Source organism: Rhinopithecus bieti, unplaced genomic scaffold, assembly GCF_001698545.2.
Source record: "Rhinopithecus bieti isolate Rb0 unplaced genomic scaffold, ASM169854v2 scaffold_15136, whole genome shotgun sequence".
Classification (NCBI taxonomy): Eukaryota; Metazoa; Chordata; class Mammalia; order Primates; family Cercopithecidae; genus Rhinopithecus; species Rhinopithecus bieti.
The window spans coordinates 1,337,671-1,365,667 of record NW_016808217.1 but is presented as its reverse complement, the minus strand read 5'-3'; the positions used below and the strand labels follow the sequence as shown (position 1 = coordinate 1,365,667).

The 27,997-nt window shown below is 43.0% G+C and overlaps 1 long non-coding RNA gene and 1 pseudogene across 1 annotated transcript; both read left to right on the top strand.

The window, feature by feature from the left end:
• Nucleotides 1-4,189: 4,189 nt before the first annotated feature.
• On the top strand, nucleotides 4,190-5,005 carry LOC108538067 (magnesium transporter MRS2 homolog, mitochondrial pseudogene; annotated as a pseudogene).
• A 13,383-nt stretch (nucleotides 5,006-18,388) lies between these two features.
• LOC108538092 (uncharacterized) lies at nucleotides 18,389-27,541 on the top strand. Its single transcript, XR_001888003.1, has 4 exons — nucleotides 18,389-18,600; nucleotides 19,225-19,262; nucleotides 22,387-22,491; nucleotides 27,174-27,541. It is a non-coding gene; the product is annotated as an uncharacterized LOC108538092 (long non-coding RNA).
• Nucleotides 27,542-27,997: the final 456 nt, after the last annotated feature.

Sequence of the window (27,997 nt, the reverse complement as noted above, 5' to 3'; positions counted from 1 at the left end):
TTTCTTTCTTTCTTTCTTTCTTTCTTTCTTTCTTTCTTTTTTTCTGTCTCTCTCTCTTTTTTTTGTTACATGGTATCTCACTGTGTCACCCAGGCTGCAGTGCAATGGCATGGTCTCGGCTCACTGCAACCTCCGCCTCCCAGGTTCAAGCAATTCTCCTGCCTCAGCCTCCTGAGTAGCTGGGATTACAGGTGCATTCCACCACGCTCAGCTAATTTTTGTATTTTTAGTAGAGAAGGGGTTTCACCACATTGGCCAGGCTGGTCTTGAACTCCTGACCTTGTGATCCACCCACCTCAGCCTCCCAAAGTTCTGGGATTACAGGTGTGGGCCACCACGCCTGGCCAGGGACAACAAACTTTTAACAAGACACTTGAAAACTTTTTCTCTAATTCTTCTATAGCATCCCTTCATTGAGGCACAGGGGCAACTTGTTCAGTTATCTGAACGAGGAAGGAGTCACAGGCAGCAAGAAGCATGAGTGGGTGCTTGGGGGAAATTTCGGTTAAGAGTTTGAAGAGCAACTGCATTACACTGTCATGTGAATGTTTACTCTCATCTTACTCTGCGACTGACAGCTCCTTGCAAGCTGAAACTGTGCACTAGCACTATTGTCTTTACATGCAAGACCTCTTTGGGACATGTGTTTTGAAACACCACATCAATAGACCATAAATGTGAATGAACTCCCTTTGTTAGAAAATCATCATAACTTCATTAGCCTCTCTGGGTTCAAAGTTAAAAAAAAAAAAAGTAAGAAAATGATCGTAACTTCCATTTGTAAGCACTTTACAGATTTGTCTTCATGACTTTATTTAATCCTCAAAACAATCCTGCTAAGGAAAGATAGGCATTACTATTTCTTACTTTATGCAGGGCTGAGGCTGAGATCAAGGTCTGCTTGCATCATAGCCCATGTTCTTTCCATTAGGAGGAAGAACAGGAAAAAGAGGTAGGAAGGGTATGTTACCATAATCAGAATCCTGGATTCCCTGATAGCATCTTTGGTCAAACTTGGAAGTCAAGTCCCTTATTTCAGGGTCACATGGAACCCTAGGGTGGGTGAATAATCTGAGAAAGAATGCTAATGCTGGATAATGCCTCACTTGGTCACAGTGGCTAATAGGAGACTTCACCGCTTTAGCAAAGAGTTCTCCAACATATTTGTCCCCTCACATTCTTGAAAATTACTGAGGCTCTAAAAGAGCTTTTGCTTATACGGGTCATACAGATCGATCTTTGCAGTAGTAGAAATTAGAATGGAGGAAATTTTTTCAACTTTTATATTATGGAGTACATATGCAGGTTTGTTACATAGTTATATCGCATGAGGTACCTATGCATGATGCTGAGGTTTGGAGTAGAAATGAATTCGTCACCCAGGTAGTGAGCATTGGACCCAATAAGTAGCTTTTTTCAATCCTTACTGCCTCCCCCTGTCTCGCCTTGAATTCCCCAGTGTCTGTTGTTTCCTTTTTTTTTTTTTTTAAAGAAGGAGTCTCACTCTGTGACCCAGGCTAGAGTGCAGTGGCACAATCTCAACTCACTGCAACCTCAGCCTCCCGGGTTCAAGCAATTCTCGTGCCTCAGCCTCCTGAGTAGCTGGGATTATAGGCACACGCCATCACACCCGGTTAATTTTTTGTATTTTTCGTAGAGATGGGGTTTCATCATCTTGGCCAGGCTGGTCTTGAAGTCCTGACCTCATGATCCACCCACCTCAGCCTCCCAATGTGTTGGGATTACAGGTGTGGGCCACTGCACCTGGTCTGGAAGCATACTTCTTTATGCAATTGCAAAAGAAAATCACATGTATGAATATGACCACTGACATCCTCAGAAACATCTTTAAGTATTGGAAAGCTATCAAGTGCATAGTGGCAAATAGAATTTTTTTCTCAAAAATTCTAATTTTCACTTGAAAGCTCAAATGTTGTCATTGGTGACAGTCAGTGGCGTTCCTTGAAGTGACAGGCTCACTTTGTTCATTTGTTAAGAAAATGCCTGCCAAATACCCAAACCTGAATAAGTATTGTTTGTCAGCCATTACCTCTAGTAAAACTTGTATTGCATGCAAAAAAATAAAAATATAAAAAATAAATTAAAAAAAAAGGAATAGTTCAGCTTGCAACTTAAATAATTGGAGAAGTACTTTTTCCTCAAGACAATCATTTTATTTTGGTATGCAGCAGAAATGCTTTTTGTGGACTTCCCGTTTATTAAGAAATCAGTGTGAAACTGGCTATTATCTCTCATGTGAGTGATTGAGGGGATGAAGAATTAGTGCTACTGCCTCAATTCATGCTAAGGCAGTTTTTTTTACCTGTCTTTGCTTTGACATCATAAGTGAAAATGGAGAATTTTCACTTACGGAGAAAAGGCATGGAGAAAAGGCAATATTTTTGCATTATTGGGGAAATAGCTTTGACCTTGAGGACCCTCTGAAAAGGTCTTAGGGATCCCTAGAGGCCCATGGATCACCTTTTGAGAACCACTGACCTCACAAAATAACTGGTGGCAGAATTCAAGGTTCAGCTGGTAGAGAAGAACAATCATTCCTCTCCGTATCAGGATTGGTGTTCAGTCCCATCCCTTCTCTGGCCTCAGTTGTATCTTCTGTAAAAGGGGATAATATGTCCTCCCTACAGAGCTGTTATAAGAAGTCAGTCATGACAATGTAGTGAAAACATGTGATTGTGGATAAAGCTCTGAGTGAATCAAAGGACTAGATAATTTATTCAGGGTCCGTGAGTATTGTCGGGGAGGAAGAAACCTAAGCCTCCCGTCATATTGCCAAGAGGACCATCTGCTCTGCCCATGTAACTCAGGCTAGAAGGGGAAGGAGCTGCTACCCATACATAGTGCCCTCTCCAGGGACAAGAAATAACCTTGAAGCCTCCTCCCTCTCCCATTCCTTTGCCCTTAGTGACCCCTCAGTTCTGCCCAGATACCCTACATTGCTTTAGTCAATTTACTCTTCCCCTTTCCAACACAAACACAGGAGAAAATCTAGCTCCAGGGCTAGGCAAAGTGTTCCTACACTTGACACAAAAAGCACAATCCATAAAAGGTGAAATTAATCAAGTAGACCTCCTCAAAATTAAAAGCTTTTGCTCAGCAGAAGCCCTGTTAAGATGAAAAGGCAAGCTAGTCACAGACTGGGAGAAAATATTGGCTAGTCACACATCTGACTAAGGACTTGTGTCTAGAATATATAAAAAATTCTCAAAAGTGAACAGTGAAAAAACTGTTTAGAAAATAAAACATAGAAAAGGAGCAGAAGAGCACTAGGTAAGCACTGCAGACTGAGTCGCCACAGTCCGCCATGAAGGCCTGGGGCAGCTATAGCGCCATGAATGCCTGCAGAGCTTGCCCTGCCTCCTGCCCCATGCAGTGGGACTTCCCTGGCCTTGGATCTGACCTGTGTGGGCCCGCTGGCTATATGTGGCAGGTGAAATGCACTGGTTTAGAACTTCTGATGTCTCTTAAGCCACTTTAGCCGATGTAGCCCCAGTATTTACTGCAACAAAATTTGACAAACAGGGAAATGTTACTTCTTTTGAAAGGAAGAAAATGGACTTATACCAAGAGTTAAGTCTTCAAGACAGAGATTTGAGATTTCAGCATGTAATGAGTATCACAACCAAAAACAATAGGTTTATCACGACAATGGAGTATTTGAAAGCTGTGATAACTCCAGAGTGTCTCCTGATATGAGATGATGGTAACAAACTTAGAGCAATGGCTGTTCCGGGAACTCCCTTCACAGTTGTCCGGAGAGGGTCAACCTGTTACATACCCTTTACCTTTTGAGTTTAGTGCCATGGAAGCACCCTGCAATACCAGATCAACAAACTTTAGAGGAAACGTAACGTTTTGCAGACACTGACCCTTGAGACTTTAGAAGCTTTGGTGGACTCCAAACATTCTTCTGTGGACAGAAGCAAACTGCATATTTTACTACAGAATGACAAAAGTCTATCAGAGTTAGAAACAGATATTAAATTTTTCCAAGAGTCAATTTCGGAGATCCTGGATGAGGAAAAGTTAGTAGAAGAGCTCTGTCTATCGAAGTGAGTGCCCCACGTGTCTTTGAAAAGAGCAGCACTGGGATTCACCATGCAGAATGTAAGGGTAGCCGAGAGAAAAGACGAGAGACAGACCCAAGGTCAGGCGAGGAAGTTTATTAACCTGCCGGGCTGCCCCGCCACAGTCAGAAGAGGCAGCCCTGAGCTTACAAAATGAGGGTTTATATGGGGGAGAGAGACCCTGGGGTTGTTCGTCGGTTAACTTTACCAAATATCATCTCATGACCGGCTTACAATATATTATCTTGTGAAAATGGGAATTTAAAAGAGGGTGTTACTTAGGTTTATCCACGTTTCTTGTGACCTCTCCAGTGCCACCCAGAGGGCTGTAAGCAAGTCTGGTGACCCTGCTGGAGCGCCTAGATAAGGGTTCAGGAATGCCGCTGCAGAGTATTCAGGGTAAGGGTCAGCTGCATCTTGCAGGGCGAGTCCTGGGGCAGCTTGTCCCTAACACAGAAGAGATGGACCTGCTGTTGGAAAGCTACTACTTATTGGCAGACGATCTCTCCAATGCAGTTTGGGAGCTTAGGGTACTGATTGATGATTCACGAAGTATTATTGTCATCAATCTGGACAGCCACTGTAATGTGATGATGAGAATGAATCTACTGCTAACCATGGGAATCTTCTCTCTTTCACTCTTTGGACTAATGGGAGTTGCTTTTGGAATGATTTTGGAATCCTCCTTGAAGAAGACCCTAGAGTGTTTTGGATGATTACGGGAATTAGGTTCATGGGAAGTGGCCTCATCTGGAGGCGCCTACTTTCATTCCTTGGACGGCACCTGGAAACTCCATTGCCTCCTATGATGGCCTCTACCGAAAAAGATCCTTCTGGCAGATAGAAGCATGGAATTGAAAAACAGCCTCAGACTAGATGGACCTGGATCAGGCTGAAGCATCTTCACAAACCATTAGGAACAACCCCATGGATACTGACATTTTGTTATGGTAGTCACAGGAAACTTCTGATATTCTTTTATTATTTTCTTGGTTAGAGTCAGACACTTGAAAAACATTAATGTCCGATGGCAAAAATATTTTGGCAGTCACAATACTAGAACGTGATTGCATTTCCAGAATTCTGAGTTAAAGAAACAAAGTGTTTGTTTTGTAAAAGGTCAAAATTCTATTTCCTACAACTTTAAATGCTGCTACTGTAGACATAAGTTGAGGCAATACATGAACAGACAGTCGTGTACATTTTATTTAATTTATACGTATCAAGAAACGTGCAATTTTGTGCTGAATGGCGCCTAGGAGCTTGCCAAAGCCATAGGCAGCCACAGTTCTTTGTCAGTATAGGAAATTACGTTAATGTGAATTTCCTGATTCTCAGGTAACTAAAAAGCTAGCATTTTACGTATTAACCTTAAAACAAACTCTAGAAGTTTATGGTTTAAAAACTAAACTTTGACGTAACCTTATTTTCTTGTATTTGCACCCCTTTTAATATAAGGTGAATAAAAAGAAATGATAATTAAAAAAAAAGAAAATGAGCGGAAGACATGAGCAAACATTTCACTGCAGAAGATGTACAGATGGTAAATACGCACATAAAAAGATGTTTGCCATCATTACATTAGGAGAATACAATTTAAAACTACAAAGAGATATCCTGGGTATACTGTACAACACACAGTTTGGCCAGATGTTACCACTGGGAGAAAATGAGAAAAAGGTACACAGGTTTTCTCTGCACTATTTCTTACAATTATACATGGATATTTAATTGTCTTGAAAGAAATAGTATCTTTTTAATAAATTAAGTAAATAAATAGCACCGCAGCCCTGCTCCAAATTTTCACGTTTTTTCCCATCACATTTGGAATAAATCCCAAGTACTGACCATATCTTAGAAGTCCAATAGGCTCTGGCCTTTGCCTCTGATTTCATCTCAGATGACTCTTCTCCACACATACTCCTTTCTCAGCACACTGGCTTTCTTATGATTTCTTGAATATCCAAGCTTATTCCTACCTGATCAAGGCCTTCGAATTATAAGTTTCTTCTACTGGGAACCCTCTTTTCCCAGGTCTTTGCATGGTTTTCCTTCATCACTCTGGTCTTTGTATATTTGTGTATTGCCTGCCTCTCTAAGTGGACTGTAGGCTCAATGTGGGTGGGGTCTTTGCCTACATGTTTCACCATTGCATCCGTCATGCATGGCATGTGCCGTGTGCTCAATAAATCTTGTTGAATGAATGAATATTAAAGTGGCAGGTTGACTTGGGTCAGTGTTTGCTTTACCACATTACTCTGTGCTGAGCCTTCCTTATGCTCCTTACAAAACAGATCTGCTTAGGCACGGGGAAATAGTTTCAGAAATAGTAAGATCTGGGTTTGAGTCGCACTCAACACTAGTCTGCTCATTGTCCATTTCACCAAATCACATCAACTTCTTGAGCTCTATTTTCTTATCTGAAATATGAGTTGCCCTAAGGAGCCTGGGGATATTAAGATATCAATATCTCTCCCCTAGACCTGCTCCTCCTCCTGGTTATTCCCATTTCAACTCATGGTGCCTCCATCCACCCACACACCCAAGCCAAGAAGCTGGATGAATCAGCCTCAGTGCTTTCCTTCTTCACTCACCCCACGCCCAAGCAATTGCCAAGTCTTGACTAGTCTACTCCTAAATCTCTCCCATGTATCTCTTCTACTTCTGTCTTCCCCGCTCATCATCTCTTGCCTAACCATTGCAATATCCTCCTTAATTGGTCTTTCCCATTCATCATCCATAAAGCTGATGAAATAATCTATTATGCAGATTTGATTATATCAGTGCCTTGCCCTTAAATCGTTCTGCATTGGTTTCCAGATACAGAACAAATTCCTTCCCTTGGCACTGATCTGGCTCCTACCCATCTCTTAATCCCTTTATTCACTCCTCCCTACCACTTCTCATAAGCTGAACAAGCCATATGCTGGAGCAAGCTGTCCTCAACCACACCCCCTGACTTTGCACATGTTGTTCCATCTGTCTGGATGGCCCTCCTTGCTGCCTGACACCTCTAAGACTTCCAGAGTCCAGCTTAGCATCACCTGGTAGGCATCCCTGACTTGTCAGTCTGTTCGGTGCTTCTCTCTGTACTTCCATGATAACTCAAGTCCAAGTGTATCACAGCACACAATAAAGCTTAGCACATAGTAGGCACTTAAACAGTTAGCAAATCAATGATTTGGGCCAGACATTCGTAAGAGTATTGAACCTACAAATCCTTGTACATGCTGCAATAAGCTGTGAAGGGATGGGTTTTTTTCCTTCTTTTCTCTAGCACTAAATGAAGATGTCTAGTTATAATATTCTGCTGATAACCTGGCTTCAGCCCTGCCCAGGGGCAAAAAAAAAAAAAAAAAAAAAAAAAAAAAAGGACAAGATGATCTTGGAAATCACCCATCTTCAAAGTTCTTCCAGCTCAGTGTGTGATCTTGGCTAACAAATGAAGTCTGAACTCGAAGAGATGTGGGTTTGAATCCCAGCCCTGCCACCTAGTAACTGAATTACCTTGAGTCTTAAGCTCTGTCAGGAATACAATGGACCTCCACAAAGGGTTGTCATGAGGATTCAATGAAATCACGCAGGAAAGGCACTTAGAATGGTGCCTGGCATTCATAGTAAGCATTCAGTAAGTATTTGTATATCTCCATCTAGTGGTCTTGGCACAAGAAAGGAAGGCAAAAGAAGAATAAATAAATAACAGGAGCCAAGAGGCACCCCAGATTCGAGGATGTTCAGGGAGGGGCGGTGAGCTGAGCCTGACTGGAGAAGCTGTAGCTCCTTCAATGTAGGGCAAATAAAGTGGACATAGAAAGGCAGAGAGGAAGCTTGAGGGGAGTGGACATTGCTGTTTATAGACAATGAGGGCAGCTAAGGTTTAGGGACCTGGGTGTATATTCCCAGCCTGCAAGACCTCTATGTAGGCCTAATGTAGCCTGGCATTTTCCAGAGTTAGAGAAAGTAGAGGCCTAGGCATCCCTGCCAGCGGCTGGCATTCCAGCCTGAAGGCCATTTTGGTGCCTTCCTTCTGCCAATGTGTTACAAGCACCTAGTTAATGCCAAGTATGGGCTGTGCCAAAGAGTGAGCCCCAGGGTGAGGGCTGCAACTGAAATCTCAAATGATCAATCTGGTTGGTGTTCAGCAAACAGCACTGACTTTGGAGTCTAAGTGACCTGGGTTACACTCTGGCTGAGCTCAATACCAACTGTGTCGTCTTCAATTTTCTCATCTGTAAAATGGAAATAAACTACCAACCTCAAAAAACCTGTAGAGTACTAATTGAGATAAAGGAGAAAAGTGCTTCATACAAAATAGGCGATCTGACTTGCAGTAAGGACACTTTTATCCAACTTGCTCAGTTTTCCTTTATTCTTAGCACTTCTGAGCTAGTGTTTTATATAATTTGCTTGTTTGCTTTATCTCCTGTTTCCATCACTAAACTTAAACAACGTGAGTGCAGGGACTCTTGTCTAGTGTCTTGTTTGCCACTGAATTCTCAGCACACAGCAGTACCTGGTGGTGTTGAATAAACAACAACAACAAATTCTATTTCATCTCTTTCACTAGAATGTAAACTCTATGACAATAGGATTGCATCGTTTATCTCTTGCTGCATTACAACTCACCCCAAAACTTAGGGGTTCTAAACAATGGTCAAGGCGTCTGTAGATCAGGAGTTTAGGAGCATTTCAGTTGGGCAGTTCTGGCTCAGGGTCTCTTTGAGGTTGCACCTCAGATGCTAACTTGGCTACAGTCCCCTGAAGTCCTGGCAGATCCTGGAGGATCCAGTTTCAAGGTGGCTCACTCACATGGCTGACTGGTGCTGCCCAACGGGGCCTTTCTGCTGGCCCTTGATGGAACTCTATGGACTGCTTTCCTGATATGGTAGCTGGCTTTCCTTAGAGCAAGCAATCCAAAACACCGTGAAGGAAGCTGAAAATGCCTTGATGATCTAGTCTTATGCCACATGGCAATAGTCATAGATCATCACTTCCTCCACATTTGATTGGTTACTCAGGCTGATCCCGATTCAGATAGGAGGAAACCATATAAGGGCATGAATACCAGGAGGCAAATATTGCTGGGAGCCATATAGAGGTTGGGCCACCCAAGGACAGTTTACCAGTGTAACACAATGACAGTGCCTGGCATGTGGTTGGCATTCAAAAAGTATTTGTTGAAGGCATGAATGCAAGTACATGGGACTGGGTTTTGCACAGTAAGGGACTCGGGCTCTGCCTCCAAGGAGCCAGCATTCAAGTGGAAGAGACAAACGCACAAAGAGGCATTTATCATTCTGTGTCCTGTAGCAGAACATGGCCTAAAAATCCAGATCAGGGAAGAGTTACTGCAGTGGGTGACGTGTGGGTTGAGTTTTGAAGGGGGAGTTAAGTAAGCCAGGTGAGGAATGACAGGAAGGGTGTTCTGAAAAAGAGGGAATGGCACATGTAAAGGTTCAAGGAAAGAGAAGGAGCCATGAGCTTGGTGGGGTGAGAAGGAGACCGTGACAGGTAGCATCTGAGACCTGTTTAGTTTTCCTTTTATATACCTCAGACTTCCATGAGTGCCTTTACTATAGTAATTGTTAAAATGATGAAACAAGAATTGAAAGCAAATGTTGAGATGATGTGCTGTTGAGATTTATTTTCTCACAGTTATTTCTGTTCCACAAGCGTGGAGTACCTACCAGGGCCAGGCTCTTGCTAAGTGCTTGGGATGCAAAGATCGATAACATATACAGCCTTTGCTCCTGAGCAGCTAGGCATATGAGGAGACAGGGAAAGGGCTGTCCACAAATTATGATGATACAAATCGCCGTGATAATGTAAGTATCTGGAGAAAGGCTCATGGCCAGAACCCAGAGGGCCAAAGGAAGGCACTGTCGCAACCATTTGGACGAGGAACCAGCTATACATCTGAGCCTAAGAAAATCAAAGAGACCAACTTTATCTGCTGTCAATAAAGAGACAATTCTTTGCACAATTCCCTTCCTGCATGCCCTTATGACCTACTGTGAGGGGGTCTTGCCCTGTGAACCTGGAAGCCCAGGTGGAGATGACCTGGGTGGGAGTGGGGATGTGGCAGGGGCTGCTTCAAGGTGGTCTGAACACCCCTCCAGCCTGCTGTCCTCCTTCAGCAGTGTCAGGCATGAGGCCTCTCTGAGCCCATGGATTGGAAAGATGTGGGAGAGAAAACAGGGAGGGGGGGGAGCAGACAGTAAGCATTCCGAGCCTCACCCCGAGATGGCTGGGTCTTCAATTATGATTTAATACTAGTGCTTCTTTTTGTAGTTTCTCCTGCATCCTTATTCCTAAGGAAATGAAAGTACTTCCCAGGCATTCTCCCCTGGCACCCATCACCAAGTGAGACGAGTGGAATAGCAAGTCGTGCTCCATTTTCAAAGGAAGAAGGAGGAAGCTGGGGGGACATGGCCAACTTGCCTACACAGTGAATTAAGGAGGGAGGCAGGGCAGTGGACCACCAAGGATGAGTGGGGAGAGGCCTCTGAAGATGGCCTGGAAGCTGAGCCCCAGAGGAGCAGCCTGAGAAGGGGCATGAGGGCTGCACTCCTGCTCTGCAAGGTTGCAAGGCATTCATGAAGAGCCACTGGAATCTGATACTTTCCACTGCACGGTGGACCAGCCCTAGTCTCACCAGACCCCTTTGGGAATTTGAGGAATTGAGAACTCAAGGACAGCAGACAGCTCTTCCTGCTTTTCCTACGCAATCTGTTGTCCCAGAGAAGCTGCTCCCCAGGCTCTGAGGGTCTCTGTTCTCCAAGCCATGCTACAATCCAACAACATCAGTAGGCTACCAACACACTCTTTTCTTCACTAAGGGACATTAACATCACACCCAATTATTATCACCCACACCACTCAGAGAAGGAGAAACACCCTCTCCAGGTGGCATGAAGAAATCAGGCCACAGACACCCACAGAGCACTAGCACACCAAGAAGAATCAGATCTGGTCCCCGCTCTCATCCACAGTAACAAACTAGGTCATAACGTGGGGTCCCGGCCACAGAAAAGCCCAAGGAAGGAAGAGGTCAGTACTCCAAGGGGTGGAAGTGGGAGGCAGTCAGAAAAGGCTTCATGGAAGATGCACCATTTCAGCTGAACCTCAGGAGATTGTCTGCCAGACGGACTGTATGGGGAAGGCATCTTGGGGAAAGAAACAACTTGAACAAAGATACCAGCAGGACGTGGGCATCCTGAGGTCCACAAGGCTCAAGCCTAGTGGGTCAGGGTGGAGCACAGAGAGGCAGAGCCTGAGTCACAAAGGACCCTGTGACCAAATTAAAGGTGTGCATTTTTCCCCAAAAGTCAAGATTTGGGGGTCATTGAAGAGTAACAGTTGAGCAGGCATTCCCTTTTAATGGCTATGGGACTCCCGTCAAGATATTTAACCTCTGTGAGCCTCAGTTTCCATATCTGTGAAATGGGAATACTGAGAGTATATTTTTATAGGGTGCTTAGGGAGCTTTTAAAAGATATACACATATAAAGAACTCAGCATAGTGACTAACATATAGTAAATGCTCCACAAGTCATAGCTGTAATAACAAAAATAAATCATTTACGTTGGTACATTTTAGAAAGCTCACTCTAGTTTCTAGATGGAGAGTAAAGAAGAGAATAAGAATGACCCCAGAGGGACCATGTAGGAGGCTACTGCTCCAGTCCAGGTGTCAAGTGATCATGGTCTCACGGAGGCCCTCCCTGGAGAGAACTGCATCAGGAGACACTGAGAGCAGAGAACCACCTGGAATGTGTGGCTCTTGGGAAGTGGGGGTGATGATGGAGAGGGAGAAATGTGAATTTGCCCGCTAGTCACTGGGATCGGAGTGACAGCTTGGGAGACCAGAAAAGGGAATGATACAGTGGTTATTGACATGACAAGCTGGAGAATGGGAATAACCAGGAGGAGGAGCAGGTCTAGGGGAGAGATATTGATATCTTAATATCCCCAGCCTCCTTAGGGCAACTCATATTTCAGATAAGAAAATAGAGCTTCTGGTCCAGTTCATGCACAAATAACTAAAGACAGAAGTGAAAAAGAATTTATTTCAAAACACGTCAAGACTCAGTATTTTGACTGTATAGTCACAAAGCAGAGGTCTTTTATAATAATAATATTTCAGATAGTAATATTTGAAATTTCAATTAATATTTGAAATACATATTTATATATTGTAAGAATTACAATATTTAAATATTGTAAGACCAGTGATCTTATTTATCGTATATATATTTATTGTATATATAGATTGTAAGATCAGTGATGATGTTAATAAATGCCATTGGGATTCTAGATTTTAAGTATAGGAGAGATACAAGTATAGAATCAGATAAATTGTTAAAATTCCGTAATATTAACATTTCTGGGTCTGGTGCCTTGTGATCTTGGCCTCTCTCTCTCTCCACTGGGCATTTCCTCCTGTAAGACCTCTCCAGTGGGCTCATGGGCTGCTCACAGCATAGTGGTCTCAGGATATAGACAAACTTCCTTCATGGTAGCTGGCTTCCAAGAGGCAGAAAGCAAAGCCACCGGGTCCATGAAAGGCCCTCCCTGGGAGTAGCACTGCATCACTTCTAGGGCCTGCTCAGCAATCCAAGGGCCTGCCCAGCTTCAGGGGGTGGCGAAACAGACACCACCTCGTGATAGAAGAGTGGCAAGGTCATGGTTCAGGAAGCTATGCAGGAGGGGACATACTGTTGTGGCCAACGCTGGGAAATACAGTCAACCACAGTGAAGTGGTGAATAATGGAGCAGGTCCCAGCCTCCCCACCAATGGCTCAAACAGGGCTTCTAACTCCAGAAACAATGAGAAACGGCAAATTCCCAACCCACTTGCCACCTGACATTAGCTTACCAACCCTTGTAGATCATCAAGAGGCTTTCAGAACTCTCTGAGTTTCTCCTGATTTATAGATACACTTTCATTTCCCTTAAGGGTGGTATGAGCGAGTGGGCAGCATCAGGTAGCTAAGAGGGAAATTTCCAGCAATGTCTACACTAGAGAAGACTGAGCTTGAGGCTCCTGTGCTCTGGGAAGTGCTGCCTGCAGCTGCTGCTAAGGGATAAGCAGCAGGGGCAGGAAACCATCCCTCAGGGCCATTCCACTCACCACTCCATCACCCTGCGGCCAGAGTGGGACAATGAGACGGAAACATCAGGAAGTCTTGCTCCAGGAACTCAGGGAAGATGGGGGCACAGGAAGGATGCTGGGATGGAGGGTCACAAAATCAAAGGAACAAATGTTGCCTGAGTGCTTCATCATCTTGGCAGCTTCTCAAACATGTAGGGACAAGCAGCCTTGTGGGCACAGTGCCCATGCTCAGAAAGTTCTAGGGATGGATACGTGGGTGAAGGACAGCGAGTTGGGACTTTGAGGCAGGATCGTGGTGGGGGAATGGAGAGCCTGTGGACAAGGAGGAGGGGGCTGCAGGCCAGGACACACCTACGTGTAGAAGAGTCCTACCGTTAGCTTAGATTTCCCTGGTTGCTCCGTGGGCCCACCCACTCACAAAGGTGATGAAGACTGAGACTCCATTCCCCACTGAGCAATTTGGCCAGTGAGGCTGGTATAGGAGGTGTCTGGTCTCTGCCCTCACCTACCTCCCACCAGCGGTGAAGGACTTCACTTCCACCCTCCTCGCTTCCAGCCAAGCCCAGCTCCTCTATTTTAGCTCTGTCTCACTCCACACTCAGAGGCCAGTGGAGGGGCCAAGATCAGGGTAAGGATGCCAGCAGGAGGTTCTTTTGGAGAGAAGGCAAGAGAAAGAGGAGGGGAGGAGAAGGACGTTTCCTTCTGAGCTTTACCTAGCAGGGGCAGGACCAGAGGCTGGGGTGCACCAGGCTAGGCCTAAACTTAGCCGAGTTCTGCAGAAGAAATGCTGCCTTGTCTCTATGTGGCCTCCACCCTGGCCTGCTCTGGGCATCTGAACTAACAGTAAGCTCTTGCTAAGGACACTTGCAGAGATGGCCCAGGTTTTAGCAAACCTTATTAATTACTATTGTGTAGTTCCACCCATCTTTACTAAGCCTTCCAGACCCTGAGAGCACTGTGGCCCCTGCTGGTGGCCAGATGTCTCAGATGCCTTTCATTTTTGCTTGCCAAGTCTACCTTCCCCTTTTGTCTGACAGCACCTCCCTCCATTTCTTTTGGGAGGAAAAAGAGGGCCACCTCTAGTGTACTTTATGTGGTCCCAGTCAGATCCCCTATCATGACGCTCCATGCTGTGGTGGGCAGATGTCCCAGGCTAGCCAAAGAACTCCATCCCCTGGGCCTAATGACTGACTCAGGTGGGTATCGGATGTCAACTGGACCAATTGGGAACTTTTCCAATCCTTCGTATATGGATACTAGAGGAGATTATGTGTGTCTTCCTGGAAAATCAGATGTGGTAAGGACTTCTGTAAGCTTAGGAATATTGATGAAGCCTGCCTGAGACCCAGAGGACAGCACAGCCAAGAGACGGAGAGCGAGCGAGAACTCACGATACCATCTGAGTCCTCAAGGAAGCTCCAAAGAGTTAGCAAAAGCTCAGACTTTGTCTTCAAGCCTTCCTCAAGCACCGCTATCCAGAGCTCTCTGCCAAGTAACAGACAGCAGCAAAGATCAAATCAAGGATGTGGCCTCTCACCCAAGCCTGTTTCTTCAGATAGACTCAGGACAATTGCATTTAAATTGAGACATCGGGGCTAAGCAGAGCATGGACGTCAGTAAATGAAGTTTTTAGGCTAAAAGCATGCCAAACCAGATTTTGTCTTTAGTTATTTGTGCATGAACTGGACCAGAAGCAAATATTCTTAAAGCCTACGTGAGTTTCTTAGGGAATTTTACGGCCCAGGAAACTCTAAGTCTGACTTGTCAAAGCCCTGGAGCCAGGAGGTGGCCTGGGCCCCAACCATGCCCCTGCGGGAAGGAACTGTAAAACTCTGCAGCCCCTCCCCACCCCTCCCAGGGTCATCGCCTAAATGCCTGCTTCAGATGGACAAGGGAGAATCTTCTGGAGCATGTCAGCCAAGGGAGGCTCTCCTAGAAAGTACAACCAGGGTTGCCAGATGGGCTGACGGAGAGATTCGCCTGCTAACATAGAAAAAAGAGTTTTCAGCTACTGCTCAGCAAGATTTGAGCATTGTTATGGACCTGAGTAACCTATATGTGTTTTCTTATCTTTTTTCCGAATGGGAAAGGTTATTGCAATTTTCCTATACATAACTACTGTTAGGTACGGGGCAAGGGAGAGCTTGGGGGTGACAGAGTGATCCAGTTTCTCCAGGAGCTCCTCCTTCCTCATTCCGAGTGCTTTTCCTGCAGGTGCTCCTGATCTTTGCACTGAATTGAGGCATTTGGGCCTTGTCTCCCTCAGAGAGAGGGCAGATGTGTCTGTGAGGAGGACCCACAAATATTTGGTAGCCAAAAGCATGGACAGTGGCAGACACTGTTGGATTTCACTCAGTGCTAGTTCCTCCCTTCTTTTAGACTAAAAAGACACCCCATTTTTTGGTCTGGGCATGGGCGGTGTATTTCCAGCCTCCCTTGCTGCTAGGTATGGCCAAGTTCCCAGATAAAAATGAGCAGAAGAGCCGGGCGCGGTGGCTCAAGCCTGTAATCCCAGCACTTTGGGAGGCCGAGACGGGCGGATCACGAGGTCAGGAGATCGAGACCACCCTGGCTAACACGGTGAAACCCCGTCTCTACTAAAATACAAAAAACTAACCGGGCGAGGTGGCGGCGCCTGTAGTCCCAGCTACTCGGGAGGCTGAGGCAGGAGAATGGCGTGAACCCGGGAGGCGGAGCTTGCAGTGAGCTGAGATCTGGCCACTGCACTCCAGCCTGGGTGACAGAGCGAGACTCCGTCTCAAAAAAAAAATTTAAAATAAATAAATAAATAAATAAAAATGAGCAGAAGAGAGAGATGAAACTTCTAGGTCACGCTTGTCAAAGAAAAAGGCATCTCTTCCCTTCCCCTTCCTCTCCCCCACCCTGCTGTTGGAATTCTGATGTGCTTGTGCCCATCTTCAACCACACAGGCAAAGACAGTCCCAGGAATGGCCAGTTCTGTGTCAAAACTCCTGAACCTATATAAACTCAGCTGTTCTGAAGTCCTTTTTTTTTTTTTTTTTTTTTCCTGTGGGGCTTTTGTAAATTCAGCAACTCTGGGAAAGTATAGAAATTATATCCTATAAAATTACTGTGATACTGGAAAGGTATAACACTAATAATCTTGGGAAGCTGTAACATTAAACAGTAACAATTAGAATGAAGAGAATAAAGACAGAAATTTAAATTCATAGTGTACTGTATTAGCACTTTTATGACTGGTTTTAATAGTGCAAGTAGCTATAGCTTTTCAGGTGGATTATAGCACTGGTGAGAAGAGACCTTTCTTGATCTTACTCTCGTGTTCTCACTCTTGTTCTCCTTTTCACTGTAAAATTCCTGAGAGAATTAACCAAGGATGCAGAATATGATCAGAAATCTGGGGCCATAAGAAGCTGGAGTAGCAAAACACATTCACAGTGCAGCCAGCCCTTGGCTCCCAGAATTCCCAAAATAAGTGTGCTCCCTTCAGAAATACAGTCCTTGGAATAGGAGACTAACAGAGCTAAGGTGCTCATTTTCACTATACAATAGCCTGGTTTCGCTATGGAATTGTATCATCATTTCAGAAAGAATTTATGCTGACAACTCATGCACTTATTAATTGAAAATATGCTCATAGACCACCTCATACTTTTTGAGCCACACAGCATCAGCAGGCTCTCCCATACAGAAGGAGGAGAAAACAGAGTATGTATCCTTCACATGTGTGAGCAGTATCTTCTCTCTGGCTCTTCAGGGTCTCGGCAAGCCATTCCCCATAGTATAATAATTTCTGTAATCAAAGTGACATTCTGTCCATGTGTTGTCGCTTCTTAAGGTGTTTAGAGCATGCCAAAACATCTGATTTATTAGATTCATAGTTTTAATTATTTGTTTATCTAAGAGCTTGATTACAAATTTGTAATGAATGCTTAAATGTCTGGGGAGATTTAATGTGAAGTTTTGTGCTTTGCTGATGATGTGTAAATAGTGAATAAATATTTAGAATTGTTAAATGCTAAATATTAGAAGAAATGTTGTTTATAGATTAATGAGTTAGCACATTCATAAAAGACAGGTAACAGTGAGTTTTTCTCTCTGTATTAATAACCACTCAGACATTAATGGGTATCAGTTTCCTTATCTATGCGGGGAAGGGGTTGAATTCAATCAAGCTAAGTTTTCATACATCTCTAAAATGCTGGATCATAATGAAAATTCAGAAACTCTTTTCTCTCATGTTCACACCAGATTTTTACCATCCTGCAACAATCAGCCACAGAGATAAACAGAAGTCATATCCTCCGTAACAATTTAGACCTTTAGCATGCCTTTCATGCTTTCATAATATCACAGCTGCCTCTGTGTAAATAGACTGTCAGCATTACATCAAGGCACATGTCTGATTGATAGGTCTACCAGGCGCAGTTACATACAATCAAAACTCGCCTGTCTTGAAGATAATTACCAGCTTCGGCACATCTCAGCTGCTGTCAATAAACTTTCTTATTGTGTGTGCCAGCTTCCTACAGCAATGGAAGAAAACCAGAGCTGCCCACTTCTTATGACATTTTCCATCAGTTTTTTACAAAGCCTGAGCATTTGAACAGTGCTTCACAGTTTACAGAGCAATTTCCCTTTCTCACAACCATCCTCATTTAAGAGATTATCTAAAACCTGAAAAGAGGCCAAATGACTCCTCAAAACCACGCAGGTACTAAGTAGCAGAGAAGATCTCAAACCCAGGTGTGTCTGACTTCCAGCCTAATGGCTTTTCCATAAAAACACCCCCAAACTCTTGGTAACAACTATGCAATGAAAAGAGTCATCATGAAAACTGCTTCCCAGTTTCTTAAATTTTTATGCAGGTCTCTAGTGTCAGAAATACTGAGTATCAGTAATCTCAAGACCTTCTCTCTGCTATATGAGCTCTGGCGGAGCTTGTCTCTAAGGGCTAGACAGAAAAAAAATTCTGGGTTCAATTAAAACATATTGATAAAGAGAACTAAAAGGAGCTCCAAAATGTTGTTGCCCTTCTGTGGGCTGTCCGTGCGTAATACCGGCTCCTTCACTCTTTTATGGCCCCATGATTGTGTTTTACCCTCCTGACTGTTAACTGCCGACTGTTAACTGCCCAAGGTTGCCCTGCTGATGTCATGCCTGACCACATGACTTGTTCCAGCCAATGAAATGTGAGCAGAAGTGACACGTGCAGCACACCAGTAGAAGCTTTGAAGAGCTATTGCCAATTTCCACTCTCTCTCTGGAAACTGTCATTAGGGTTAGGGAAACAGTCATGAGATCCGCATATTTTAGGTAGAGGCTGCTTGCCTTAGTTTGGGCCCCTAATGAAAAAGACGTGGAGGCGGGGCATGGTGGCTCATGCCTGTAATCCCAGTACTTTGGGAGGCCAAGGTGGGTGGATCACCTGAGGTCAGGAGTTCGAGACCAGCCTGGCCAACATGGCAAAACCCTGTCTGTACTAAAAGTACAAACACAAAGGGAACTGCATGGCTGGTTTCTACCTGAACATTGTCAAGTGATTTCATTCTTTGAAACATGAGTGTGAAGTGTGTCCAAGAGTCTGAGAATAAGAAGAAGAAGAAAATCTAATCCCTCAGGGTTGCTGTGTGCCAGCCCCGCTCTCAGCACTTCCCATGTGGAACTCCTTTACTTCTAACAACTCCATGACATGGGTTCGACTGTGATTGTTCCCATATTGTTGATAGGGAAACTGAGGCATGCAGGTGTTACAGAGCTCACCCAAGTGGCAAGCTTTCTGGGTGGTTACAGAGTGGCAGAGCTGGGGTATCCCATGCTGTCACCACACTGCTATATGGAAAGGAACATTAATCGAGCACCTACGTGCTTGAGTCTCTTAATTCTGTGACTGAACTCTCAAAAAACCCTGGGTGAGCATTATCATCTCCTATTTCACAAATGAAAAAACTAGGATTCAAAAAAATTAAGTGACTTACCAAACATTACAGAGCTAGTAAGCCAAGACTTGAACACTGAGATGGAATTCTACCTTTTTAGGTGGCTAAGCAACAGAAGGATGTTCCTTTCCTGAGGAGGTAAGAAGCAGTGGCCATGTTCAGCACAATTGCCCTATCACAGGTTCATGGCAGGGACTGAGCAGTGAGGACGGGCACTGCCCTGTGTCCTAGCAGATGGCTGCCTTCTGGCTCCCTAGCCTTGGCCAGCAGCCCTTCTATCTTCATGCCATGACCTATTTTTGCTCACCCAGTTGGTGTGTGGCCTATTTCTTTCCTTAAGAATTACTTCATAACTTTCACAGAGTAACAGCACATGCTGAGCACAGCGTTCATGAACTTGGACACACACACAAAAAATGTCCCTTTAAATTCACAGAGCAATATTTGAGATCCAGGTAGAAAGACCAAAAGGAAAATTAAGAACAGACTCTTAGACCTGCCTTCCCTTTGCATTCAGGTTGGTTTCCTTTTTACAACTGCCCAAGTCATGAGTTCACAGGGCCTGGATGGTTATACCAGATTGCTCTCCAGCTGGCCTCTCTGCATCTAGAAATTTCTACAACCTACTGGGGTAAAATCTTTCTCAACCATGCTTTTCATCACCACATCTTAAATACCTCGAGTTGGTTCCCTATTGCCAAAAAAAAAAATCCATTGTCCATGCAGGGTTCTTCTGCCGAAATGAGGAAAGAGTGAGTTAAATGTTGGTAGGTGATGTAGAGATAGTAATTAGACAATGTAATTAGATGCTGTTGAAAGAGCTGAGCTATGAAATGCGTTGTGATAAAGGGGCTGCCTATGTAAGTAAATCTCTCTCTCTTTCTGCTTCATAGGCCTTTCTGCTTCTCAAGTCCAGACCTGCTGTTTTTGAGGTTTCCTTCCAATTTTTTTTGCTGTATCCCTGGGGCCTTGGCTCTTGGGCCTGCTGCCTCTTCCCACTCTACACCTCTGGATTCCTTATCTTTGGCTCCACCTTATTGCTCCTTTCTCCAAAGACAAATCCACAAGGCATAGGATTTTACAGAATATGGGGTTACAGAAACAGCATAAGGAAGTGTAAAAGCCTACAAGCTTCTTACAGATGTAGCCCCTTGTCTGTAGCTCCTGACTCCCACTTGAACATCTGTTTGGAAGCACCCTGGGGTAGCAGGACTCAGCTCAGAAGATGAGGCTTATCCACCATGGCTTCTCCTAACCTGACACCCACCCAGATAATCTTTTCAACATGCAAGCTAGAGCGTATCACCCCCTGCTCAGAGCCTTTCTGTGGCCTCTCGTTATGCTTCACAGGACCTCCTTGCTCCTTAGCCAGGTCTCCGGGTCCTCCGTGATCAGATCTCTGCTCTTCTGCAGCCTCATCTCTGCCACTCTTCACCTTTTGTGCTCCAGCCCAATCTGGTTTTCTTCTCATGCTTTGAACACCCCAAGTCTGTCTGCTTCAGGAGCTTTGTACTGGCTAATCATTCACCATAGCATACGCCCATCTATAGGGCTGGCTCTTATATTATGGGTCTCAGCTAAAATGTCATCACCTCAAAGAGACTTTCTTGGACCACCCCAGCCATTCTCTATCCTATTTCCCTCTTTTATTGTCTTCGAAGCACTTACCCACTTTCAGGAACTATCTGGCTTGCTCATGTGTTTGTCTCTAGATTGTCTACTTCCCCTGCTAGACTGTACTCTCCACATGAGAGCAAAGCTGTGTCTGTTGCATTCACTGTTGTCTTCCCAGAAGCAAACAGCATGCTGGAGACCCTCAAATACATGTGAAATGAAGGGACACCTTGTGTTACTTCACCTAGTTTCCAAGTGGCAAGCTTGCCATGTGGTTGCAAAGTGGCAAAGCTGGGGTATCACATGAGGTCACCATGATGCTATATGAAATGTAACATTAACTGAGTACCTATATGACCAGTTCTCTAATTCTGTAATTGAACTCTCAAAAAGCCCTAGGTAAATATTATCATCTCCAACTTTCACAGATGAGGAAACTGGAATGTTTTAAAAAATGCCTTAACCAAACCTCACAGAGCTGTAAGCCAGGATTTGAATGGGTGAGCTGCACTCAGCCTTCATCTCAAATCAGTTTGCCTCTTACTCCAGGAAGCCACAGTTGATCCTGACCACATCACATATGGGTTGCCTGCATTGCAGTCATTCATTCACTAAGCATCTTTTAGGAGGTCACATGCCAGGCACCGTGTTAGGTAATGATTTCTCCAAGTCACAGGAGCCGTGGTTCTGCCTTTAGAAAGTTTCTCATCTGGTGGGAGGGCAGGCAAGTAAATCAGGGAGGGTGGTCCCTGTCAGGACACTCTGGTTGAGAAATACCCAAAGTGCCAAGTGACAGGGAAGAGAGGCATCTCCATTGGACCAGAGAGCTCTAGATTCCTCTTAAGCTAAGTCTCTGGAGGTACGTGTCAGCTACAAGGAGAAAAGCAGTATATTTTGAGATATGGGATGCGGGACCTTTTAGTCCCATAAATTAGAGAACCATGGTGTGAATATCACATGCACTGGGCTGACCTAAGTGGGATCTGGGGGAAGGTATACTGGGCAGGGCGTTTGGAGAACTGGTTTCTGTCTAATCCTTCTCTAACAAACTCTGTGACCTTGAATGTATCACCTCCCCTCTGAGTCTCAGATTCTCTTTCTGGCTGGCATTTAATGAAACCTAAACTTAATATTCCAGACCTTCTACTTGTTCCATAATTGCTCAGTCCTACACTCACTGTCCTCTGACACCAATATACTGATTACTCATTTTATGCCCAGCAGAATACCACGTGTTTTGAAACAGTGGGAAAGTAAATCTTTGTTCTGGATGCAGTTATAATTTGGAAAGGGAGGAAATAAATTGTAATAAAATTAGGGGAAAAAAAACAGTTTAGCACAGTATCTTACAACATTTGCTAATTATTTCACATGTGTTGGTCTTATCACTACAATTAGATGTCAAGCTTTAGGTCAGAAACTCTGTGTTTTTTCTTTTTAATATAGTCTCTACCATTTTCTAGCTGTAAGGAAATGTTCTAATTACTTTGCCTTCCTAAGCTTTCATTTTCTAATCTGTCAAATTAAGACAGTACCTAATTTGTAGGGTTGCTGTGAGGAGTAAATGAGCTGTTGCATGGGAAGCACTTAACATGGGGCCTGGTACATAGTAAGCCCTCAGTAATAATTACATATTCCATGCTGCTAGACAGAGAGGGATTGAAATGCATAACAACAGAGATGAAACACGAAGAGTGATAAATGAAGATTTAGTGTACACACCTTCTGGAGGAGCCCTGATTGAGTTTTTTAAGTAAGTGAACTAACTGTATTATTGTTAAGGGATTAGCAGCATGTAGGTAGAAGGCTGTGGTAATGGCTCAAATAGATGGTGGGGTCAGAACTGGGATGGAGGCTAAGAAGGAGACACTGTAGAGAAAGAGTCAATAGGATCTTGAGGATGCTCTCAGTCAAGGGTTTTCATATCTTCTCTGAATAGGCAAGCCATTAGCATTTTTTTCATTGCCCATGGCTACCTGTTGCAGGGACTTAATTACAAGTGAGTGCATCCGAGCGGCCTGGTGCTCCCTGTTTCACCTAGCCCCCCTTCTCATAAACAGGTACAGCATGCTGAAAATACTAGAGTCACAATTACTCTCACCCTAGTTTGTTCATAAAGCAAAGGTTTTATGCCAGGAGAGGTAAGCCAATAAGAACAAAGGCCAGCACCTCCATGAAGCACCTGATCTAAAGCAGGGGTATCACTCAAAGAAAAGTGCACCATTGTCCCTACTCCCAACTATGGAACCATGGTTCAGAGATTTCTGTCAGAGTAGGAGTTAACCCATCAAACAGCTCTGAAGATCCCCCCTAGGAATTAACTTTATCTGTAGATTGATAAAGAGTATACCGTCTGAACAACAAAGAGGAAAAATAATGAAAAATGAACCAAGCCTCAATGTGGAACACCATGAAGCATGCTAACATATGAGTAATGGAAGTGTCAGAAGGAAGAGAGAGAGAAAAAGGAGTAGAAAAAATGTTCAAAAATAAGAATAGCTGAAAACTTTCCAAATTTGATTTTAAAAAAAATTAAACTTTCAAGAAAATCAAAAACTTCAAGTAGAATAAATGTAAAGGGATCCACACACACATATAGCATATAAAAATTCTGAAAGCCAATGATAAGGAGAAAATCTTAAAAGCAGTAAGAGAAAGATGACTCATCACATATAAGAGAACCTCAATATGATTAACAGCTGATTTTTTCATCAGCAACAATAGAGCCAAAAGGAAGTGGGATGACAGATGTAAAGTGCTGAAAGTAAAAGAAAACTGTCAACTAAGAATCTTGTATTCAGTAAAGCTTTCAAAATGAAGGAAAAATCAACTTTTCTTTATTAGAAAAGAAATGAATTTATTGCTAGTAGATGTATCTCACAAGGAGTACTAAAGGCAGTTCTTTAGGCTGAAAACAAATGACCCCAGAAAGTTATCTGAATCCACACACACGTACATTAAGAGCACCAATAAAAGTAATTATGCAATTATAAAAGATAGTACACACGAATATTCTTTCTCAATTCTTCTTTCAATTGATTTTTTAAAATTGTATAAAACAATATGTAGATAATTGTATTGTTTCACTCTAACATATTGGAATATGACTTATTTACCAATAAGAGCACAGAAGTGGGTGAGAGCAAAATTGTATCAGAGTAGGACAATGACACCAAGCCAGATGGTTATCAAAATCCACAGGAACACATGAAGAGAACCAGAAATTGCAAATAAGAAGGACAGAGTACCAGAGAGGAGAGAGATATACAGAGAATTATGGAGGTGGCTTCCCTTGAGTATGCAGCTAAGTAATGATTAATGCATACATATAAGAAACTATTAGAAGATAAAGAACCACCTGTAGCAATTAAAGGTAGCAGCACCCAACACTCACACATGACTGGAAATTGTGCCTTTTCCCACCTGCCAGACTGGAAAATTGTGTGTTCACAGGGCATTGAGTAGAGTACACAGAAGGATTTTGCTTCATTAGTAGGAAACAATTAGCCCTAGCTAATTGTTTTTATTAGCTTTATTAGCAGTATTTATATTGCTCTGGTTCCACTTATCAAATCTTTTTTTTTTTTTTTTTTGAGACAAAGTTTTGCTCTTGTTGCTCAGCTGGAATACAATGATGTGATCTTGGCCCACTGCAACCTCTGCCTCTGGGGTTCAAGCAATTCTCCTGCCTCACCTTCCTGAGTAGCTCGGATTACAGGTGCCTGCCACCATGCCAGGCTAATTTTCGTATTTTAAGTAGAGATGGGCTTTCCCATGCTGGTCAGGCTGGTCTCGAACTCCCAACCTCAGGCGATCTGCCCATCTCGGCCTCCCAAAGTGCTGGGATTACAGTTGTGAGCCACCACAGCTGGCAAGCTATCAAATCTTAAAAGCAAGACATGAAAGGGTCAAATTATTTCCAAGTATTAATAATTTAACTGAGTTCTAGAACAAAACTCAAAAATATTTATCAGAATACGAAAATATCCGGGCCCCAACAAGATAATGTCTAAAGTATATGTCAGCCAATAAAAAATTACAATGCATGCAAAGAATCAGAAAGATCTGGTCCAGAGTAAGGAGATAAATGAATCAGTCAAAACCAATCTGGAAACTGACACAGATGTGAAAATTAGCTGACAAAGGCATTACAGATACTGTTTGACTTGTGATGAGATTATATCCTGATAAACCCTTGTAAATTGAAATTATTATAAGTCGAAAATGCATTTAATACATCTAACCTACCAAACATCATAGCTTAGCCTAGCCTATCTTAAACGTGCTCAGAAAACTTACATTAGCCTACAGTTGAACAAAATCATCTAACACAAAGCCAATTTTATAATCAAGTGTTGACTTTGGCTTCCAAATACCATTTTCCCCTAAAAGGAATCAAGGTTCTTCAGAGAAATGACTGATTCTAGGGTTTGGACTAAAAAGTACAAGCTGAATCTAAAAGATATTTTTATGCCAGAAAGCAAGGAAGCTCTCAAAAGACTATGGAGTCATATCAAAAGGACCCAGGAGCTAACTTGTCAATACTTCAAATAGCCAATTGGAGACAATTTGACCATCAAAATAAGTAATATTCATAAGGGATTATAATCCTTGTGGTAGGCAGAATAATGGCCTACAAAGATGTCTATGCCTGAATCAATGGATTCTATGAACGTGGAATCTTGCATTGGAAAAGGGAATTGGCAGATTTGATTAGAGACCCAAAGATAGAAAGATTATCTTGGATTATGTGATGACTAATGTTGAGTGTCAACTTGATTGGATTAAAGGATGCAAAGTATTTTTCCTGGGTGTATCTGTAAAGGTGTTGCCAAAGGAGATTAACATTTAAGTTGGTGGACTGGGAGAGGCCGACCTACCCTCAATATGGATGGGCACGATCTAATCAGATGCCAGCATGGCTAGAATAAAGCAGGCAGAAGAGCCTGGAAGGACTAGATTGGCTGGGTCTTCCAGCCTTCCTGTATCTCCCTTGCTGGATGCTTCCTGCCCTCGAACATTAGACTCCAACTTCTTCAGCTTTTGGACTCTTGGACTTACACCAGTAGTTTGCCAGGGCCTCTCAGGCTTTCTGTCATAGATTGAAGGCTGCACTGTTGGCTTCCCTACTTTCGATGTTTTGAGATTTGAACTGACTTCGTTGCTTTCTCCTCAGCTTGCAGACGGCTTATTGTGGGACTTCAACTTGTCATTGTGTGAGTCAATACTCCTAATAAACTCCCTTTTATATATACATCTATCCTTTTAGTCCTATTCCTCTGGAGAACACTGACTAATACAGATTTTCTAGACAGGCTCAGTGTAATCACATGAGTCCTTAAAAATAGAAATCCTTCCTGACTACAGAGAACCAGAGAGATGGAAGCACAAGAAGGACTCAACCTGTGTTGCTGGCTTCCAAATGGAGGAAGGGATCCAGGAGACAAGGAATGTGAGTGGCCTCTAGAAGACAGAAAAGGCAATAAAATGGATTCGCCCCTAGAGCCCCCAGGAAGCAATGGCACCCTGTTAACACCTTGATTTTTAGCCCAGTGAGTCCTGTGTCAGACTCCTGACATAAAGAACTGTTAGATAATGCACTTAATGTTCTTTTAAGCCACTAAATTTATGATGATTTGTTTCAGCAGCAATAGAAAACTAATGCAATCCCTTGAATAAAATAGGAAGGCATAAGTCCATAAAGATAGAAATAAATGAATAAATTGAAAGTTTGATGAGGAATAGGAAATCTATTTCAAAATAACTCTGCACAAAACACTTATTACAAAGGGTTAATGAGCAATGTGGAAGTTATTCCTAGTTCTCTGCTAGGAGGAGCCTAGTGGACACCACTCTAATAAAGTGATCTAACTGAATATCAACAGCAGTGAGACAGATGTAAATTGTGCCCCAGCCAATAGTACCAATGAGAAGAATGCAACACTTCTGTGGTATTTCCACCCAAGATACATAACTTAAGAAAACATCAGAAACATTGTAAGAAACTCAGATTGAGGGACATTCTATGCAATAACTGATCAGTTATCATCTAAGTTGCCAAGGTCATTTAAGTTAAGGGAAGACAAAGGAACTGTTTCAAGCTAAAAAATGCACTAAAGAGCCTTGACAATTAAATGCAATGTGTGGTTTTGAATTGGATTCTTTTGTTGGAATCACTGGCAAAACTTGAATGGGTTCTGAGGATTCGACTGTAGTTAGTATCAATGTTAATTTTCTGATTTTAATGGTTATTTTTTGGTTATGTAGAAAAATTTTTGAAAAGTCATACTAACAAAGATAAATAACTATGGTAGCTTGTCTCCAAGATGGCTAACCAGCATAAATGTCTTCTTCCTGTATCCACACAAGCCAGGGTTGCAGTTTATTCCTTTGCTCCCTTGAATGTAGCCTGATTTGTGACGCTTTGGTCAACAGAATACTACTAAAGTCATGCTGTGTGACTTCTGAAGCTAGCTCCTAAGAAGTCCTTGCAGCTTCTGCCTGCAACTCTCAGAACACTTGCTTTGAAGGCCACCAGATGCTATGTTAAAAGTCTGAGCACTCTGAAACCACCATGCTGTGAGGAAGCCCAAGCTAACCACACGAGCACAAAAGAAGATGCCCTCTGACTGCCGCCATTTGAGACACTCTAATTAAGAACTGCCTCATTGAGCCCATGAGGGCCTGTGAATGATAATAATAAATTGTTGTTTTTAATCACTGTATTTTTGGATTTGTTATTAATTTATAGATAACAAGAAGAAGTTATATTAGCATGGTAATAAAATTATGGGTATGTGTAAGTTTGGTGTTTCTTTCTTTTTTTTTTTTTTTTTTTTTTTACATTAAGCCTATATTACTGTTAAGTTAGGAAATCACTTGTTTTCCTCCAGCACTTCAGTGAAAGAGTGGCACTACTTAGAATGTACTTCTTAAGATATGGCTGTACATAGAACAAATTATTCACCATGATTTCCTTAGCATCCAACAGAATACCTGAGTATAGTAGATGCTTAATAAATATTTGTTGAATAATTGACATATGGGAGAGTGCTGGATAAACTCTTCGAGGATGACAAGCTATTGATTCATTTATCTACTTCGATTTATGTGAGTCTGGCATCATATTTTTTTGCAACTAGTTCTATGCTGTCTTTAAAGAAACCAAGAAGAAAGGCCATGTGTTGAAGTTATGATTTATTGCTTTTCTCCCCTATACATTTATTTCTTCACATGATCATCTCCTTTGCTTTCTTCTG